Genomic DNA, 21,335 nt, shown 5'->3' on the forward strand with positions numbered 1-21,335 from the left:
GGCAGGCTGAGAGAGTTGGGGTTGTTGAGTCTAGAGAAGAGAAGGCTCCAGGGAGACCTTACAGCAACCTATCAGTACTTAAAGGAGGCCTACAGGAAAGATGGGGAGGGACTCTTTATCAGGGAGTGTAGTGATAGGACAGGGGGTTACGGTTTAAAACTGAAAGAGGGTAGATTTAGAATAGATACAAGGAAGAAATTCTTTACTGTGAGGGTGGTGAGACACTGGAAGAGATTGCCCAGAAAAGTTGTGGATGCCTCCTCCCTGGAAGTGTTCAAGGCCAGGTTGGATGGGGCTTTGAGCAACCTGATCTAGTGGGAAGGTGTCCCTGCCCACGGCAGGGGGGTTGGAACTACGTGATCTTTAAGGTCCCTTCCAACCCAAACCATTCTATGATTCTGTGATTCTATGACCAGGGCCTGTGAAGATGAGGATTCTTCCTGTTGTCTGAAGAAGGCCTCATCTACTACTACTTCCTGATCAGGCAGACTGTGGAAGACCCACACCACAACATCACCCACATATTAGTCTGCCTTCTAATCCTGATTAACAAGCCCTCTGCTGGCTAATCATCTGTCCCCAGGCAGAGCTCCATGCATTCCTGCTGCTCTCTCACATAAATGGCAACTCCCTCTCCTCGCTTTCCCAGCCTGTCCTTCCTAAAGAGCTGGTATCCATCCATTGCAGCATTCCAGTCATGTAAGCTATCTCACTATATTTCCCAATGAGATGGTAACCTTGCAGTTGCACACGGACCTTTAATACTTTTTTGTTTCTTTCCCACACTGCATGCATTACTGTGTAGGCACTTCAGAGAAGCTCTCGGTCATACAGATTTCCTGGGAAAGATAAAAGCTTTCTGCATAGTGCTGTCCCATAGGTGCTTCCTTATTTATGTGCATATGTTTGAAGTGGGCTCCCTTCAGCCCTGTTTTGTAATTACAAGGTCTGTCTTGTTCACATTGCCCTGCATACTTTTTTAGCCAACTTAGTCCACCACTTCCTCACTTGACTATGGATTGTCATCTCCCTCCTCCTAGTTTAAAGCTCTCCTCACCAGGTTGGCCAGTATGTTGGCAAAGATACTTCTGCCTCACTTCATCAGATGGATCCTGTCTTTTCCAAGCAGTCTGCAATCCTCAGATGGGGTTCTGTGGTCATAAAAACTAAATCCCTGTTGTCAATACCAGCTGTGCAGTCAGTTGTTGACCCACAGAATCCATCTATTTCTCCTTAAACCCTTCCTCCTCACCAGCAGGATCAAGGAGAGCACCACCTGGGCTTCCTTGTCCTTGATGCTCTGCCCAGGGCTATGTAATCAATCTTGATTGATTACAATCAGTCTTATGAGGAGCAGCTGAGGGAACTGGGACTGTTTAGCCTGGAGAAAAGGAGGCTGAGGGGAGACCTTGTTGCTCTCTACAACTACCTGAAAGGAGGTTGTAGCGAGGTGGGTGTTGGTCTCTTCTCCCAAGTAACTAGCGATAGGATGAGAGGAAGTGGCCTCAAGTTACACCAGGGGAGGTTTAGACTGGATGTGAGGAAAAATTTCTTTACTGAAAGAGTGGTGAAATATTGGAAGAGGCTGCCCAGGGAAGTGGTTGAGTCCCCATCCCTGGAAGTATTTAAAAGACATGTAGATGCGGCACTTAGGAACATGGTTTAGTGGGCATGGTGGTGTTAGGTTGACGGTTGGACTCGATGATCTTAGAGGTCTTTTCCAACCTTAATGATTCTATGATATGTTCCAGGTCTCCTCTGGCAGTATTGTTGGTGCCCATGTGGAGACAAGAGTAGCAGTGTTATAGTCTAAGGGCTTGGATAAGCCTTGGTAATTTTTCCATGGCATGCCAGAACATGCTGAGCCCTCAATAAGAGGCAAACCTCCTTAGACAACAGGTCAAGCTGGCAGATGGGGACCTCTGTTCACCACAGCAGGGAGTTACCCGCTACTAATACTCACTGCTTCCTCTTGATGCTTCTTCATGGCTCAGGCAGCTTTGATGCTTCATTTGACAGAGCTCCCAACCCCTCATCTGCTACCAGGATACCAAACCTATTCTGCAGGTGCAGACCTGCAGGTAGAGCCAAAGCCTTTCTCGTGTTTCCAGAAATCATATGCTTCCAGCTTTGGTCATTGTGGGAATAGGCACCCAAATGAGGATTTATGTGCCTAGTTGAAATCTACCCCTTTTATTTTAATTTAGTGTTTAAACTAGTGGTTTTGTTTATTTCCTTCTCATACCATGGATATTTAACAGCAATTCCTGGCATTCTATCATTTATCGGATTCCTGATGATAAAAGAATTTCACCCTGTGGTTTGTCAACTCCTCTTGAGTTCACTTGTACATCGACTTCTGGATCTCTTGGGTATCTGAATGTTTTGGAGAATTTAAAACAGCAGCTGGGAATTATCTCTTTTGTAGACTAAATGTTACAAAACTTAAGCTTAAACTCAAAATTGCTTCCCTGTTATACAAAGGGAATCAGTTCCTGGGGGACTTACCTGCCCTAGGTTCATTGAAGAGCCTTAGAACCAGTCGTAAACTCTTAAGTGAACCTGGAAAAGAGTTCAGAACAGTTTAAATAAATATCCTGGGAGTTCTCACTGCTTCATGCAAGCTATTATAATGGGCCTTCTGTAAAGGTAGGAACTCCTCATCTTAAAAATGAGATCAGCAAGGTAAAAAAAAATCTGACAAGGACACAGCTGAATGTACTGCAGCTACACAATGTACATATGAGTATTACAGTAAAATCAAACACTTCGGTTAAGGAACGGCAGAATTCAGATTGCCAGTGAATGTATAGTACAATAGTGTTCACTTCTGTGACTGCATGCACTTTTTCTGTAGGAATCTTGCCTCTTTAAAGTAAAGGATGAACTTGCTCTTCAACGATTTAAAGATTTTGAAATCCCACTCCACTTTCTGCAAGAGTTAGAAATTACGTATTGAATAGATTTATGAATAGAATTCTATGGTTGCAACTACGGAAGACTCCTATTAGCCAGAGGATCACTTCCCGGACTTTGGCCTGTATTCCTGTGAGTGCAAGGAAGGACTCACGAAAACAACAGACAATTTCATAGCCCACAAAGTGGAAAGTCACAATGGAGAGCAAACTTATATCCCTCCAGTGCCTACATCAGAATTTGTGATACTAGGAAACCTGCCTAAACATTTTGGAGGCTGTCCATTCATTTTGGGGTGACCAATTTTAGATTCTAAAGACTTAATTGCCAAAGGCTGAATGCTCAAAGTTGCAAGATAAAAATCTATTCAAACTGTGCTTGGAATGTATGATATATAAATAGCAATCTCTCTCAAAATGGGCACCCCAAATTATTAGAAACCCTTAGAATCCTATCTTTAAAATGAGATTAGCGTGCTCCCTCGCTTAGAATGTGTTGTAAAGATATATTAATGGATAAAGCCCTCAAATGCTATAATGATGGGGCAGTGAAAAGCCCCAGGGAAATTAACAATTCAGTAGGTCTTCCTTCAAAGTGGAATCAAAGAGTGCATAGTAAATAAGATTTAGGAACGACATTGAATAACAGAATAAACTATTTAACAGCTGCTCATTTAATGAGCAGTGTCCCTTTTGGGAACAAAAGAAAGTGGTAGTCCTCTGGAAGATGTGTGCAAACTTGTCATTAGACTGAATTGCACACACAAAATGAAATCAGCAATGTTTTTAATACAGTATTGTATATGTTAACAAGGCTTTTTGAGGCAAGCAGCCCAGACCATAAAGAAACTGCCAGCTCTAGCTGACAGCACCTTGTATGAGAGAGGATGGCATCCATGAGTGGATGATACCTGCTTTGCCAGAGAGTATGAAATATTTGCTGATAGCATTCACTACAAGCTGAACTCTAATTTTTAATAGACCTGGAGCTTTCTGCCAGCCCGTCTCCTTCCCATGCTAGTTTCTTCACAACCATTCCATTGTCCTCATCTTGCAAAGACTGTTTTCCTCTTAGGCTGGTCTTTCCAGTCCCTGTATGCAGAAAATCCTGTTCCCACTTATTGATGCCCCTTTGTCCCTGTCGGCCTTTCCCCCAGCATTCAACTGTCTCCTAGCCTGACTCTGTTATACTTACCTGCTTCTTTTCTGTGCTTACCATCCATTTGGACCTAGACCAAATTTCCCCTGCCAGTTCTTGAGGTCATCTTCTCCCCTATCTTTTTCCTTCTGCTTTGTTGTTCTTATAAATCCCCCAAATCCATTTACATCCATTCCCAGTATTGTTCAAGAACCTATTTCTTTTCCCCAAAAGGTACATAGTTTCTTTATCTTCCTTGTTCTCACACACAGATCTATTTCCTCCACTGCTATCACCAACCACATCCAATGCCTGTTGTCCTGGGAGCTGGGCAATCTCTTTTCCCACTCTGCAAGGAAACCAGGATGTCTCTTCAGAGCCCAGATCCAGGCCACCTGAAGAGCCACAATCACTGGAAAAAATTCTGCCAGCACAAGTCTGAAACTTATCAGTAAACATATTTCTTTAAATAAAGCTGAAGAAAAAAAAAACAAACTCCTAGAAGAAATCGTTTTTCAAAAGATTATGATTGTCTTAATTTTGGGCTGGTTTTCATTCAGTGCAAAACTCTACCTGTTGTGTACACACCTGTCTTTCAGTTTCACCCTTCAATCCCTGCTGAAAAGTGTGGGAACATCTGAGCTTTCCAGTAAGTCACTAATGTTTTAATGTGGTTGAGAGGCAGCAGAAAGTAAAGGCATTCTCCCTTAAATGCATTCCCACAGGTCTGAAATGTTTGACTTATTTGTATTAAAAAAGGAAACTTGGAGTGAGACAAATAAACTTGCAGAGTTGCAAGTATAATAGGAAATGACAAGAAGCATTCCAGTAAACCAAGGTGCTACTAAAAAAAGGAGGATTTTAATATTCTTTTAAATTTTCTTCTATATTGCTCATTAGGTTGAGGAGCCCTGGAACGTATATTAACGTATTTTTCTCCTGTGGGCACCCTAAGGTGTCTGTCTTAAGTTCTAGTTGCACTGTAATGTTGAATCACCTGATCAATTTCTATGATGAAATGACTGGCTTGATAGACAACAGGAAAGCAGTGGGTATTGTCTACCTGGACTTCACTAAGGCCTTTGACACTGTCTCCCATAAGATCCTCAGAGGCAAGCTCGTGATGTACAGGATGGATGAGCATAGAGTGAGGTGGATTGAAAACTGGCTGAATGGCCAGGCCCAGAGGGTGGTGGTCAGTGGCACAAAGTCGAGTTGGAGGCCAGTAATTAGCGGTGTACCCCAGGGGGTCAATACTGGATCCAGTCCTGTTTAACATCTTCATTAATGATCTAGATGATGGGGCAGAGTGTACCCTCAGCAAGTCTGCTGATGACACAACACTGGGAGGAGTGGCTGACACACCAGAGGGTCGGGCTGCCATCCAGAGGGACCCGGACATGCTGGAGAAATGGGCTGACAGGAACCTCATGAAGTTCAACAAGGGGAAGTGCAAAGGGCCTGTACCGGGGAGGAACAACCCCATGCACCAGTACATGCTGAGGGCTGACTGGCAGCAAAGCAGCTTTGCAGAAAAGGACCTGGGGGTCCTGATGCACACAAAGTTGAACATGAGCCACCAATGTGCCCTTGCCACAAAGAAGGCTCATGGTATCCTGGGCTGCATTAGGCAAAGTATTGCCATCATGTCGAAGGAGGTGATCCTTCCCCTCTACTCAGCACTGGTGAGGCCACACCTGGAGTGCTGTGTCCAGGTCTGGGCTCCTCAATACAGGAAAGACATGGGCATACTGGATAGGGTCCAAAGAAGGGTCACAAAGATAATTGAAGGGACTGGAACATCTCACATATGAGTAAAGGCTGAGAGAGCTGGGACTGTTTAGTCTGGAGAAGGCAAGGCTCAGCGGGGATCTTATTAATGTATATAAATACCTGAAGGGAGGGTGTAAAGAAGATGGAGCCAGGCTCTTTGCAGTGGTGTCCATTGACAGGACCAAAGGCAGTGGACACAAAGTGAAATACAGGAGATTCCCTCTGAACATCAGAAAACATTTTTTTTGCCAGTGGGTCTTATGCCAGTCGTAAGACCCTTCTAAGAGAGTTATCCCATATCTGTTTATGGTGATGTTTTCTGTGTCATTTTAAAGTCTGTGAAAGTTTGAGAACAGTCCCTGTTTAAGACAGTGTATTGGGTTTAATAGTCTGGCAACTATGGTTTAATTATGTGAGAGTCTGGGAATGCAAACAGATGTTCATATACAGACAATCCAGGTAAAATAGCATTAATAGAAGTGAATGTTTGAAATGTGGAGCATTACCTTAAGATACCTTCACTGGAAATTTTAAGGGTTCCCATGGAAACTTGACATCAAATTCTTTTGGCTTCCTTTGAAATAGTACTCCTAAAATCCAGTGTGGTAGGTTTTAATGTTGAGCTGATGTTACTCTTTGCATTCACCCTAAGAATTATAGCAAGCTTTGAACGTACTTATGCAAAATAATCAAAAGTAGCTCGCCTAATTTGCAAAGTTTTTATTTGATTCAGTCTTTTATTATTGTAATTTTTTGTACTATTTATACTTTAGAGACTGAAAATAGAGGGTCTGTAGGCTGTATCTGTACTGGTAAATTAAATAGTGCTCAGGAATGTCCTGTATTGCCAAACCGTTAGAACAATACCTTTTGTGCTTCTGGCCTGTGCCAAGTGGCACTCCCTCAGGTTATTCGTGTGTGCAGTCTGCGAGCTAGAGTGATCATTTCCAGGAATCATTCCCAACCGGCAGTTTGTGTGTGAGCCTGTTTCGAAGGATAAGAGAGTTTAATATTACGGATGCAGGCTGTTCAGTGGCAGCTGGCCTCAGCACTGGAGGATGGTCTCAGGCGTATTTAGTTTACTCACCAGAACACAGTCATAGTGTAACACACCTTGGTAAAAGTAACTTACTATTAGATACATAATTTCCTATGTCAGCTTCTAATGAGTATATTATTTTATAAAATTATTGCCATGGAGTCTCGAGTCTATGTGTATTCTAAATTTCTCCAACAATGAAGGCTAGTATTTTTTTAAAGCAAACATTCTTCAGGTGCTCTTTGCATATTTGCACTTGGGTCACATAGCACCACTGGAGCTACACAATGTCTGTGACTACCCATTTCCTAGGATGCAGAAAAAAGAGTGATTCTAGCCACTTCTCATTTCCTATTTAGCTGGACCAAGTGCAAAAGATCAAATTCCATATGATGTATTTAATATTTTCACCTTTATTGCACTGAAATTTCTTTCAACTGGAAAGAAATCTCATATTCTTAAACTACTGTCTCTTTCAGTAGTATCATACAAGTTACCACTTCCGAAAAATGGCTAAAACAGAAGTCTAAGCTAATTTAGGTTTACAATGCTGTGGACACATGCAGTTTGAGCAATGGTATATAAATGCTTTTGCATGTGTAGTCTTAATAGTTGTACACAGAATTCTGAACATATTTTCCAGCAGTGGGTTGTTGCTTGCTGGCCACAGCATTTGGCTTGTATGTTACAGCAGTTGCATGTTGGCTGCGCTTACCTGAGCTGGCAGGAGCCTAGCCCCACACCGACGATTGATCGATCCTCCTTCCAGCCAGACTGTTCCCACTCATGTTGCACTGATTACTAATCCTGAGATCTCAAGGCTTTGGGTTTTCATCTTTTGTTTGATGTGAAAGGCCATGGCTTTCCTCAAACACCAAGGAGTCCTCAAAAGTTTTGTGAGCCTCAGTATTTAGGGAATGACAATGTCCTCGGGAAAACTGACATAGAATTCCATGTTTTCCATCAAAACTGAGATAAAATTCCTCATGTCTATTTTCTATTCAACTACAGTATAGCATCGTGAGTGTGCAAAAATATTGTGAGTATGCAGTAGCTACAATATTCTTTAATTTTTCACTTTATTTGAACTGTTCATTGTGGTGCTATATTAATCATAACACTATATTGCTTTTCTTAAATTAGGCATAAGTAAAAATAAATTCTAGGTTTTTACCTGGATGGGATTTCCTAGATGGGAAAAAAATATCTAGATGGAGACCTAGATTTCCCTACATGTGAAATTACGTCTTCAGCTAGTCTTTTGACCAAGTTAATACAAATTACATTTGAGCTTTGCAATTTTTTTTTTATCGTCAAATGTGAAGGTGTATCTGTTATAACTTACTACACAGAATTATCTTAAAATGTCATACTACTAAGGCTTGTGAAGTTTTCCTACACAATGCTGTGGGTAATATTTTAGTCTGTTTTTAACCTGATTATATTTTTTCCTGTCATTTTACAATATTGCAAATCTCTACAGGCTGTTTTCCCTTTTGGGGTTTTATCTTCTAAACTGTCACATTGCATACCTGATAAAAGCACAGAGCTCAGTGTAATTTGTTTGCTTACAAAGTTGTCTTGAGGAGGCTCACAAGAGCCTTACACAATTGAGAATATAAGATGTCAGCAGACGGCAAAACAGAGAAAGGGACTGAGAAAGGGACAGTTGTCACTGGCTCCCAAAATACCTCACTGAAACAAATAGAAACAAACAGATGAATGCACAGATGTAGTTTTAAGGCCTCAAAGGTAAACAAATTTAAAATTCTGCTTGGCCATACAATAAATTATTAATCAGTCAGTTGATTTTCCCGCAGTAGAAATGATGGCTATTATACCGTAAGGTTTCTCTTTACTAAAATATATTTTGTTTTCTAGTTTTGTGCAGAAAGTTCTGTAAACTATTTTTTTCAGTCTCACAAAAGCTGGCAAGCTGTTTTCATTCAGCATTCATGTTTTACCTTCAACTAACCTGTCTCCTAAAATCTTCATTTGCTGTGTTTCTACAAAGAGACAGGCCAAAAAAGCTTGTTCTCCTAAGTAATTCACAGTTATTGTAAGTTTCAATAATTTCACATTTACCCCATGTTAATACCAAGAGACAAGATTTTACATCAAGTGGTCTGTTTGTCTCCTCAACATGTTTAAAATGTACAGATTCAATTGTTAAAAACTTTCATCACTTCAAATTTTTTTTTTAAATATCTAAGAATTAGATTTAATTTTACTGAATTTATTGCAGCTGGAATGATCTGCGCTCATAGTATGCATAGCTCTAGAATATGTTAACTCTTGTCTGATGTAGCTTTCACAAGATGAATTGTGGTTGCTGCTTAAAAGCCTGGCTGTAAGGTCATGGATGCTGTTACGCAGTGTCAAAAGGAGGGAGGAATACTTCTAGCAATGCCTGTTATCAGTTCCTTATGTCACTTTGGGAAACAAAGAATGTAGTAAGTTAAGCAATGCATTGAGCTCTTATAATGGATATGAGAGTCCCAGGCTGGAGGGGATCCTGAAAACTCATCTAATTTATCCTCCAGGCATGGGCAAGGTCAGCTAAACTCAAGTCACTTCTGAGTCACAGAGGTATCTGTGGGGACCATTAGTCTTATTTTTGCACATACTTATTTCGGTAGTGCTGGTTTCTTACTCTTATAGAGAGGCAGAAGACTTGGGAAGGGCCTCTGTTTCTAGTGATATGATCAATTCTTCTTGCACTTTCAGTTACTTTGATCTTTCACTTTTTTTAAGCACAACTGATTCTTGCACATACTTAAGAATTATAAATATTGTAGAATATTTTTTTGGGAAGAACATAACCAATCTGATTCACATACAAAGTATAAAGATGACAATTTTTATCTCTACGTAAACCAAAAACATTGCCATCTGGAGATTTTATCATCTGTATTGCTGTGGAGGTAAAAGAGGTATATAAAATCATTCAGAACCTTAATTTGGTTCCAACTTCCCAGTTCAAAATTATATCTGACTGTCTCTGTAGGACAACTCTGAAATTGTTGTAATCTGAGCTGCCTTAATTAATGAACATGTTTAAAACGGAGGATTGTGGTGATTCTCCTTGAAGGTTTCTTAGTTTTCTTTTCCTGAAGCTGTAACGCTTGAAGCTTACCTTCTCTCAGATTGTTGTATCAGTTTGGCTAGAAGAAGAGAGTAAGGAGTTTCCTACAGCTGATATCTGTGGGAGAAACAAAGGTCATTGATAAGTAACATTTCTCTTGGCCGATAGGCTTGGTTTAGAATGCTCTTTCACTTTTTCCCCCCTTAACATGGCTGATATCCTAAAAACATTCTTTGCAAATATACAAAAATAAAAAAAAAAAAAAGGTAGAGACTACATGTTGTAGTTATGACACATAGAGTGTTTCCAAGATTCAAGAAGGTAAAAAGTCTCTGCTGCCAGCCTTTACCTGCTCTAGTTCTTCAGTCTGGTACATTATGAAACAATAAAAATATTACTGAAATAATTATGAAATGGCTGTGGCTTTTGTATGTTAATCTTTGAATTTCAGTGCATTTGAGCATGTTGAACAAATAACCAGATTCAATCAAAGTAATACTATCAAAGCAAAGTTATTCTTTTGTTTGCGGAAAGAAAAATATAATTATGATTATTCTTGGAAGGGCACATTGAAAAGATAAGGGACGATGAACACCAGTTGCAACAAGAGAAATTCCTATTAGGTATCAGGAAACAAATTGTAAACGAGTGATCAAACACTGGAACAGGTGGGTGGGAGAAGTTGAGGAATCTCCATCCTTAGAGATGGTCAGAACTCAACTGGACATGGCTCTGAGCAATCCACTTTTAAATTTGAAGCTGGATCTTTCTTCAGGTTTGGCCCTGATTAGATCAGGAAGCTGGACTAGATGACATCCATAGGTGTCTTCCATCCTAAATTATTCTATGATTCTGTGATGGAGTTATTGAGATGTCAAGCATGATCCTCAATGAACAGAAGTTGACTGGAGACCTCTGACAAGAACTGATTTTCTGAAACAAGCTTGATTGTGTAAAACAGATATACAGTGTTGCTAGGAGCATTGTTTTTATCTAGAGAGAAGAGTAGAACACTCAACATCGGGTTTCTTGCTAACAATTTTGAAAAAAATATTTGGAAGACTTACTAGGTTATTTAAATTTCTCCATCAACTAGTGCTTTAAGATGATGCTTTCATGATAAGTTAATGAGTTAATCATGGAAGCTTATGTTGATGCCATTTATTCTGATGAATATATAATATCCTAATTATTGGTAATGTATCTCCTTAAGTTGTAAATAGAATTTAAAATTGAAATTGAATTCCTGGCTAGGATCTTAGTTCACCAACATCTGTACTATTATCTGTTTGCAGCACACTGATATTTACTTGGCAGATGTGTGTAGGAAGATTTTGACCTCACATGGCTCCCGATCTGTTTCCTTTACTCTTATGAAATCAGTAGAAAATCTTGATGTTTAAAGTGAGGCTAAGTAGTACTGAAATCTACCCTCAGTCCAAGCAGATAACTTGCCTCTGCTTTAAATGTATAGGTTTGAATGCTGGAAAAGATTTTTCACATCATCTTCTATCACAGTCTTACAGAGTCCAGATGACTCAAGGACTGCAGAATAACATTATAGAGGTGTGGCAACTGAACCTTCAAGAACTTAGTAATTGCACTAGAATTCTATTATGGCACTATTAATCTGTTCAGTGTATGGTAAATCCTGCTTTTATTCAGCTCAAGGAATCTTCTTTTCCACATTGAACTGGGCAAAAATGATATAAAAAAAGAGGTAGAAACCCTTTCTAGTTCAGCATCTGTGAAGCACAAGTTGTCTCCCCCCAGGAGGCAGCAATTTAAAGTACCTCACATCAAACCCATCACCACAGTCTCAGCTCCTCTCTACTTGGCAGACAAATATCATGTAATTGGTGCATAAGGTATCCCCTTTTAGCTGTGCACTGTGCTACGTAAGGGCTATAAATGCTCTGAAGAGATTCCAGCACTCTTCACGTCTCAAGACAAAACTATAGTGTTTTTTCTGGGGGAAGCAGGGTGCAGGATGCAGCAAGTGGCAAATGTGAGAAGGAAACAATTTTTTTATAGAAGGTCTATATACCATAGTCTCATGGTATATATGAGGGCAGTCTCATACCCTTTAAAGCCCCGTCTGACTCCCCCTAATTATTTGTGGCATGACTTTTTAAGCTGAATTGCTTACAAACATTCTGACACAATGCTAGTCAAGTTGGCTTTGATTTAGCTGATACTTTGAACTAACAGCTATACTGTCTTACTATGTCTATACTATATTACTGCATCGATATTGGTGGCTTATGGTCATTTTGGCATGTTGTAGCTACTAAAAATCCTCTGCATACTATCTAAGTACAGCAGGTGGAAGAATTCAAAGTAAAGCTAATGGCATGAAAAAAACAGACACAAAAAATCCTCATCTGAAAACAATTTTTTCACCCCACAACAGGAATTTGCATGATTTGTAGGGGGAGAGGCATGGATTGTATAGGCTGGGATTCATTTTTATTTCTAATTTAGTAAATTTATACCAATTTATGCAGTATACCTCAGCTATATTTGTATGTAATTGCTTTAGGTGCAAAAGGTCGTCTTTTACTTTTACTCGACCTCTTAAGTAAATATAATTCATAACAGCTCTGAGTCAAATTCTTTGCCTTACAAGTGTACTAGTAGGCTATCTAAAATGAGTGTTTGTGGATGTTGGATGATTCCAGCTGACATACCATCAGTTCAGCGTGTGGCTCCATTTTTTTAATGATGTATTGCATTTAGGATTTGCAAATCACCATTCAATCTTGATAGGTCATTGCCCTTTGTGGAAACAGATGGGTGATTCACAGTTGGATCTTAGACACAGTATCTCAGGGGTACAAAATATCTTCGTATTTCTTGCAAATGTCAGAAGAAACCTGTTTGCTTCAAAAGATGTTATGTGGGCAATGCACGTGATCACACATGCTTATTATAGTGCCTGAGTAATATTCTAACGTCGTTATATGGAAGAGACTGTATCATTAAGCAAACTAAAAAAAATAATTTCCCGGTGTAAAAATCAGGTTTTGTGTTATATTTTATTGATCTGGGTACATTCAGCTCCAATTTTCCAGACTTACAAGATACCGAGGGGAAGAGGGTGAGGAAGTAAATTGGAGAAAGCAAAAGCATAATAATTCAAAATACAGAGGGGTTGTAATGGGAAGTAGTAAAATTGAAGACAGAATGCAGAAGGAGCCAAACTACTGTTGGCTCAGGTGGTGAGTCTCCCTGTCACTTTCTAGGGAACCCAGCTGATATATTGGGGCTCAGTTGTGGCTGTCTGATACAACAGCTCCTTAGTGAAATTCAGCATAACATTGAATGGTTCTACGCTGGTTTTGTTTGTGCTATTGCCTTGGCTACTCTGGAGGAGGTTACTAGCCTACGCTATCAACCCACCAAAGTTGCTGAACTGTTCTTGCACCTTTCTTTGATCTGGTACAAATGAGCCGCACCCGTGAATCATAAGCAGGCAATAAAACTCCTTTAAAAAACGAAAATGTTGATGAGCAATGAGCATTGTTTGAATGGAAATTATGTCATATATGGTTAGGGTAACTGTTCAGCCTCTCCATTTTTATTGTAATACCCATGAATACTACCGATCACCTCTTATGTTCCTTTTACCTGTTCTGAATAAGAGGGAGAAGTACTCAAATCAGACTAGTAGTGTGACACTTCTGTATAATCTGAGTCTAGTACACCCAGACTTCACGTATTTGACTGAAAATGCCATAGGAATCATTCAAAGTACTATCAGTTCTCCTCCAGATGAACTTACGTGCACATGAAAGGAAAATAAGAAAGAAGAGTGTGCAAGGAGGAGAGTGGAGACTTCATGAATGAAAAGCTGAGGAAACCAAGTCACTTTTTACTGCAGAGGTGTTGGTGAAGAAAAATAGGTTAAGGAAAAAAAAAGTCTATCCAGCTTATTTAAATAATATATTTTCTTTATTTTAAGCAAATGCAGGCTGTGAAGAAGAAATGGCAGAAAATTATCCTAAGCAAGAAGGAGAGGAAATAAACAAAATATATTTGAAAGATAATTTAGACTTATTCATAGCCAGAGGTTTCAAAAGGAAGTGCATAGACAGACATACTACAAATCCTATTTAGGAACTATGGCATTGCATTTCAGTAGTGCCGAACTTCTAAGAGGCATATCAATCTGTTTAATATTCCTGTGCCCATAACATAAAACAAACAAACAAAAAAGCTTGTATCATAATACCTTTGATGGCATCTTTTCTGAATTAAATTTAAATTCCAGTTAATACTTTTCTTCATAGGGCATGTCTTTATTAGCTCTACTATTTACAAGAAATTAAACTGCTGTGAGAAAGAGTATGACACTTCAAGACTTCAAAATAAATGTTAGAATTATCTTTCCTTGTTATCTGTAACATTATTGGTTGCTGTTCTCTATGCATTTCCTGAAGGATTTTACATCATTATTTTAAAAACAATGAGAGACAGACAGTGATAAATTAAAGACAGTTACTAAAATGCTTCTGATAGATCATGTCAATTGCAGCCTACTTTCAAAAGAATCTGCTGTTATAAACCTGATTGCAAAACTAACAACTGCTTTTTAACAAATGCTTTTTCTAGGTACTTGTCAAAGAATGCATTTTAAGATGGGGAAAATTATTGTATCTGAATATTACTAAGAAATTGCAGGTGTAAAAGTAAAACCCTGTGTGGTCTGTAACAACCCATACAAAGTTTTTTAAAGCTAAAGGAAGAGTGGGTTTATTCCCAAATGAAACATCAATGTTATCACCAGTAAACTCCTAAGGGGAAAAAAAAATGTTGTAAGTGTTTATGGTCAGTTAACCTTAAATGCATGTATTTTACTAATATAATAAATTGCTTAACTGATATGCTTTTCCCTGTTTTAAAAAGGAATAGCAACAGTTTACTCGGTTAACTTTTGAAGGTGGGGGGTTATCTATCCAGAAAAGTCAGTATGATCTTTGGAGTATATAATCCACAGTGGATCGGCAGCAAGTTTATTACCTCTCTGTGGTACGGTCAGTTCTGGATTACTTGGCCCATACTCAGCAAAAGCTGGAAAAAGATTCTCTTAAACTGAAATAGACTCATGAAAATGATCAGTGAACTAGAAAATACTATAAGCTTCAGCAGCTCAATCCATTTTGAGACACATTTTAGGTGTAACTGTCAGCTGTCTCAAGGGATTAAAGCTTTGATAACATCCCTTGAACTTGTCAGAAAGATAAAAATAAGATCCAGTGGATGGAAACTGAAATTGGACAAATTAAAATAATGGTGACAAGTGTAAATACATTCAGCAGTAAGAGTAATTGACTGTTGAGAAAGCTAAGCAGGAGCTTTTAGGATTTCCTACCTGCAGAAACTTTGTGTTCAATATTGGTGTTTTTTCCACTAGATGTTATAGTACAGTCAGAAATTAATTCTTGTAGTTCTCTTATATTAGAAATATGTCTAAAATTATTCTTCCCAGTTTCAGTTTTGATTTGTGAAATTGAGATAGGTTAAGAAATGTGCTATATATTATCCAGGCACCCGTAGTGTATTCACTGGTCATCTCTAGTGTCTGATAATACCCTGACTTTCTCTGTTTTACTGTTCTCCTCTTCATTATTAGGAAGGTAAAACAACATCTCTTAGCTCATAGCCTGCAAAACAAGCACAATCATTTAATCCCAAGAGCTTTTTTTGCTGTCAACACTGGTCATTTTGTCAAATAAAGGAAAAATTTAAAAATCTGAATGAGGAAGTAAAGGCAGGAGTTATGCCTGCTTTTCATTACACTACAGATAGCCACAAATAGGTATCCATAATCTGAAAGTTAATTGATTCCACATTTTACAAATGACAGGCAAGCCTCCAGCTGCCTGCTGTAGCAAGAGCTTTTTTTGCTGTCAACACTGGTCATTTTGTCAAATAAAGGAAAAATTTAAAAATCTGAATGAGGAAGTAAAGGCAGGAGTTATGCCTGCTTTTCATTACACTACAGATAGCCACAAATAGGTATCCATAATCTGAAAGTTAATTGATTCCACATTTTACAAATGACAGGCAAGCCTCCAGCTGCCTGCTGTAGTATGCTGCATTGGGATCTCCTTTTGAAAGCCCACAACGCAGTTTTGAAAGACATCCGATATCTTGCCAGAAATAATAGTAGAACGTTGTTTGAAGTACTCAAAGCGTCTCCAAGCAATTTGAGATAAATATTGGTTAGACAATAAGCGATCAACAGAGATCAGATAACACCTGATAAGTTGAGCCTTTCAATCTGAAACAGGACAATCTTGACCCCGATTCTAGACCTTGAATGATACCACAATCTCTATACAAAGAAATTACAGTGGAAGTATTTTACGTATTTATTTCATTAACATTATAGTTTATTGTTTTTCCAGTATCCCCGTGGGATACTCGACTTTCCAAAGTACTTCAGCGGTTGAAGGTTCGGTACGGCCCCACCGGGAGCCCTGTGAGCCGAGCATTCTTTCCAAAAACTGAGCTTAGCGCTCCACCTACTGGGAAAAGAGAGTATCCGAGAGCATTACAGCCAGGACAACCTGTCATGGTAAATTTACCACAGACTGGAATTGTACCTATGACTCTAGCTAAACCCTGTGGCCCACTTGCCTGGGAAGCTACTGATAGCAATGGTGCAAAACAGAATCAGTGCACGGTGGATTTTTCTTTCTTTTTAACGGGGTAACCTGTTTGGACTCTCCCCATCGAAACAAGTCTTTGTTCTCTCTTACAGCACCCCGCAGGATGTCAGATGGAAATGCTGTGTTCATGTTAGTCCAAACCCTGACAATGCTGCTCCTCCTAATCTGTGGCCAAAGAACCCTAGAATGGCCATGTTCTCAAGCTCGTATTGAGTACATCGAGAGTATGGGAACACATGCTAACATGAGAAATTTAAATCTTTCCACCACGGTCATGCACGGAACTGAACTATACTTAGAGAATGAGTGGAGCTGGTATAAAAATGAAGCTTATGGCAAAGTTCCCCTACTTTGGGGAACAGCAGGGGAAGAAATTAAAATAGGATGCCAGATGATCAGTGGGTCTACCCATGAGAAGACATACCTGTACAACATTACATCAAACCCAATAACAAAAGATACAAAACTTTGCACCTCTGAAAGACTGGACTGTTGGTACAATTTTACCTTAGTACAACCTGTTTTCATAATCTGCATCTGGACTTGCAGGGATGTGGGACTATCATTTCACTTCAAAATAGACGTTGCTGAGCCTAGCACAACAATGTCCACCACTCCTCACTTAACATCCACCCCGATTGTAAAAGATAAGAAAACTCTATCCCCACAAATTTCCAAAATTGGACCTTACACTATTAAATACACAAGCCAACAGTGAGTGTTGTTTAATCCATCGTGGTCCCTCAAATGAGTGGAACTATCAGTGAAGATCAATATCTCTGCAATTAAACCTACTTGCTCACCATTCCTAAGTACGGCCTATGCAGGATGGTTAGCGTGGTTGCAGGGATGAACCCTCACCTCCTCAAAACGATCAAGAAGAGATGTGACTGGTATCTTAAGAATAGGATTAGGAGTATTAAACAGCATGGATGCTGAAGTTGTAGCAAACAAAATAAGCTCAGCAACAAGTAATTTACACAAATTAGAGCGTCCATTGCAATCTTCTCTATCGGCATTGGGAACTAACCAATGGCTCCTATCTGATATAATACCCCAATGGGAAAGAATTAATGAAAAGGACTATAAACTAATTGTGAACACACTAGGTGCAGCCCAAATTAATGTGTCTCTTGCTCTTGGTTGTATTCAGGCTCAACTGTGGGTACAATCTACTGGGACAGCAATTACAAGAGAAGGTGAAGAGGGCACCTTACCCACTGAAATCTGAAAGGTAATCTGGGATAATGCAACTGAATTTGAAAGGGAATTCCAATCCTGCTGGCGTCTAGTTAATTTCACTTATAACCCCACCGACAATAAAGCCACAGCTGTTGTTTTGACGATACGCAATGCTTCGTTACTCAACATATACCCAATCATTGCATCGGGATTAAATCACAATAGAACTGTCCTCCATCCGTTAGAACATAGAATATGGGCCCAACAAAATGGGAATAAATGGCAAACTATTGATGTTGATGCATGTGTTGTACAGGAACAACAAGGATTTATTTGTGAAAGTAATACCATTAAGGCCCAAGACATTTGTCTTGACACTGAACAAAATGCCATTTTGAAACACATCCTGATGAAACCCCTGAAACTATACTTATATATGTTGGAAATGGGTGTGTTTGTATGAGAACCCTTTGTGATTCTATATTTACAGACATCACCACTGTAGAGACATATAATCACTCAAATATCTGTATTTGTAATTTTTCCAAAATTATGGGATGTGACTTTAACTTTTTAGCTCCTGTCACAACCCACCAATTGCTACAGTCTAACTCTACATTGTATCAAGATTTATTGCCTACCCCTATTGGAATGAATCTTACATTGATAAGAAAGCTATTACAGCATGGTGATCTCTACCGATTGCTGAAACAAGTTCAAGAAAATGGACAAAGAACCTTGATTACCATTCATCATGATGCAAAAGAAATATACCATGTTCAGGAAAGAGTAAAAAAAGGATGGAGAACATCACTGGTGGGATACCTTATTCAGATGGTCACTGACAGCAACGGGAACTTTGAATAGAATGCTTCATCTGGTTGTGATTTTTTTAGCTCTAACATTCTTATGCTTATTACATATAATCCTTCTGTATGTAAAGATTTGGTACTTAACGAAGCAAATACTCCTTGTTCATCACGTGAAATCACCCAATACTGTACAAAATGAAATGAATAGTAATATTTTACACTAAAAATATTTGCTTACTGTGGATCTGCAAGCATGCCAACACGGTATATAACTAACACTTAAAATAGACAGCTTATCAAATAATTGGACTCTTACCACTGATCTGCAACATGCCACATATTTATGATATAGAGGCAAGAGGTAACCGTACTACCACTTAATGAGTTGATAAAGTGGATTGACTGTAGTCACAGGGTGGAGTGTGATGGATGTGCTCGACCCCTTAACCAAACTAGTGGTAATTTGGTACAGGCTCCAAAGGAGGTAAAGACCTGAGCTCTAGCTGGGCCAAGGACTCCTCTAGTTTCAACCTGTTCTCTGAAAAGCCATGAAGGAGCAGAATGACACAGTGAGCATCAATACGTATGAGTTTGGAGCACCGATCATGCAATTAACGCATAAATAACAGGTGGCTTTTCCAAAATTCAATTATTAAAAAACAAAGTTAGTTGTGGGTACAAGGAGTCTCATGCCTACTTTCCATCGTATGTGATTTGACTACGAGCCAACCACTTTATCCCCTAAATACGACAGCCTAAGTGAGCCGCCTTTGAGGTCTCCCTGCTAGGCAGCGTGGCTGCATGGCGGTGATCTCCCCTTGAGCTGGGACGCCTCTCAAGGTTGCTCCTCAAGGCAGAGAGACCTTTTACCAATGGCAGATCATTGGACAAGCCCAATTTGAGCTCCTTCTGAATTGTAGCTAGACCACCGCCAGGTGACTCTCCCCTTGAGCAGGGATGCCTCTCAAGGGTTGAGATTTCTCACCTAAGACTCAGAGATCCTTCCTTGCCTGAGGCGGAGATATCCCTTACTCCTCGGCATGGAGAGATCCCGTATTCCTTGACGTTGAGAGATTCCTTGCTGCAACAGATCCTCAGTAAGTGACTAATAGCTTGTTAAACTTCGTAAGTTTTGCTAACGCAATTTTCCTTTGTATGTTTCTTCCATGCAGTAATTAATAGGGTGAACATTGCCATCAAACTTATTGAACCTTAGTAAACCACTGTCAAAATTTGTTAAATTTCATTGAATTTATTGAACTCTGTCAAATTATTATTTTACCTCAATAAAACATATTGCTGCTTCTTTCTTTTGAGTGAGGTGTTTTCCACTCCGCCGTGACACATTCAAACAGCTATATGGGATGAAGGCTCTGGATATCCTTCAGGTATTTGACATCTTTTATCTGGTGAAATCTACCTATTTATGACATGCAAATGTGAAAAGGGTATCCTAACCATATTTGAAAAAATGTAACACTGCTAGCTTCAGTACTGCATGAAATGAACAGGACCTGAAATGGACTGAGATGACAACGTAAGTCGGAGTTTGAGTCTAGGGGTGATGATGACAAACTTGAAATATAGGTGTTTGGAGTTATTCTTTTTCCTACATACTATTTCTGATTAATCATGTATTACTTTTTGTTTCTCTTAAGCAGTCCTAGACTATCTTCTTTTTTCATAGTATAACAACTATAACTTACTGGGCACTCCAAATTGTGTCCCTTGGAGTTAGCTCTGAGGTGTGTTGCTACAAGGGAACTTCCAGAGATTTTTGGATTTGTCTGGTTCTACACTACATTGTAGAGCATGGTGACCTGCTGAAAGGAAAGACCAAAAAACACAGTAACTTTTCTTAAAATATCTTCATCAAAGAAGGAAAATCCCTGATTCAGTTTAACTTAAAATACTCATAGCTTGGCAAACTAATTTTCCTAATTCAAACTGGAGCCTCAAGTTTAAATTTAAGCTTTAAGAAACCAGTTAAAAGCGGTTTTGAATCTTATGGTACAAAGCTTGATGAGACATTGTACTTCTAGGCTTACCACTAGAAACTGGATGGAGGAACAGATCATTGCAGCAATTGAGGAGGCTGCTGTTAAGACTCCTCAGGGCTTAAGCAGCAAGGCAAGGTCACTGTGTGAAACCAGCCAGGGAAGTGGGGCATCTGGCCGAAAAGTAGACCCAGTCACCGGTGCAAAGCCAGGCATGGTGCAGAAGAAAGCCTTCATAAGGCAGATGGGAGTTCAGCAGCAGACAGGGATGTCAGACAGGGCCTGGTCTTGCACTTAGGGATGGAGACAGCAAGATAGGTCAGCCAGATTGCACAGGCACAGGCACCTATTTAAAAAATGAAGGTATAACTCCAGGCAGAAAGTGGAGGGAGGTTATGCCTTATGGGATAGGTGTCATTGTTATGAACACCTTCCCTTGTTTAAAGTATGGAAGTTTTCCACGAAGAACATATATAAAGTATATTTATACAGCACTTGGGATTGTCTGGAGAGTGGGGAAAATTTTTAAAGTCAAATTCAGGGAGGAGCATCAGAAAATAAAAGAATTAAAGAAAAAGTCCAGGAAACATTTATGGGATGATTCTATACTCATGGAATGACAACTTTAAAGGAACTGGAGTTTCAGAAAAATCTGAGCACGTGATCTTTGGGAATCAGACAGGTTTCTTTTCTATCCCCAAAAGGCTCCCTTTGATA

General features: G+C 39.4%; 1 pseudogene; it reads left to right on the plus strand.

Moving 5' to 3' along the window:
• Window positions 1-20,916, plus strand: part of LOC109279716 — a 22,360-nt pseudogene extending 1,444 nt beyond the window's left edge.
• Window positions 20,917-21,335: the final 419 nt, after the last annotated feature.

This window comes from Aptenodytes forsteri, unplaced genomic scaffold (assembly GCF_000699145.1).
Source record: "Aptenodytes forsteri isolate BGI_AS27 unplaced genomic scaffold, ASM69914v1 Scaffold27, whole genome shotgun sequence".
NCBI lineage: Eukaryota > Metazoa > Chordata > Aves > Sphenisciformes > Spheniscidae > Aptenodytes > Aptenodytes forsteri.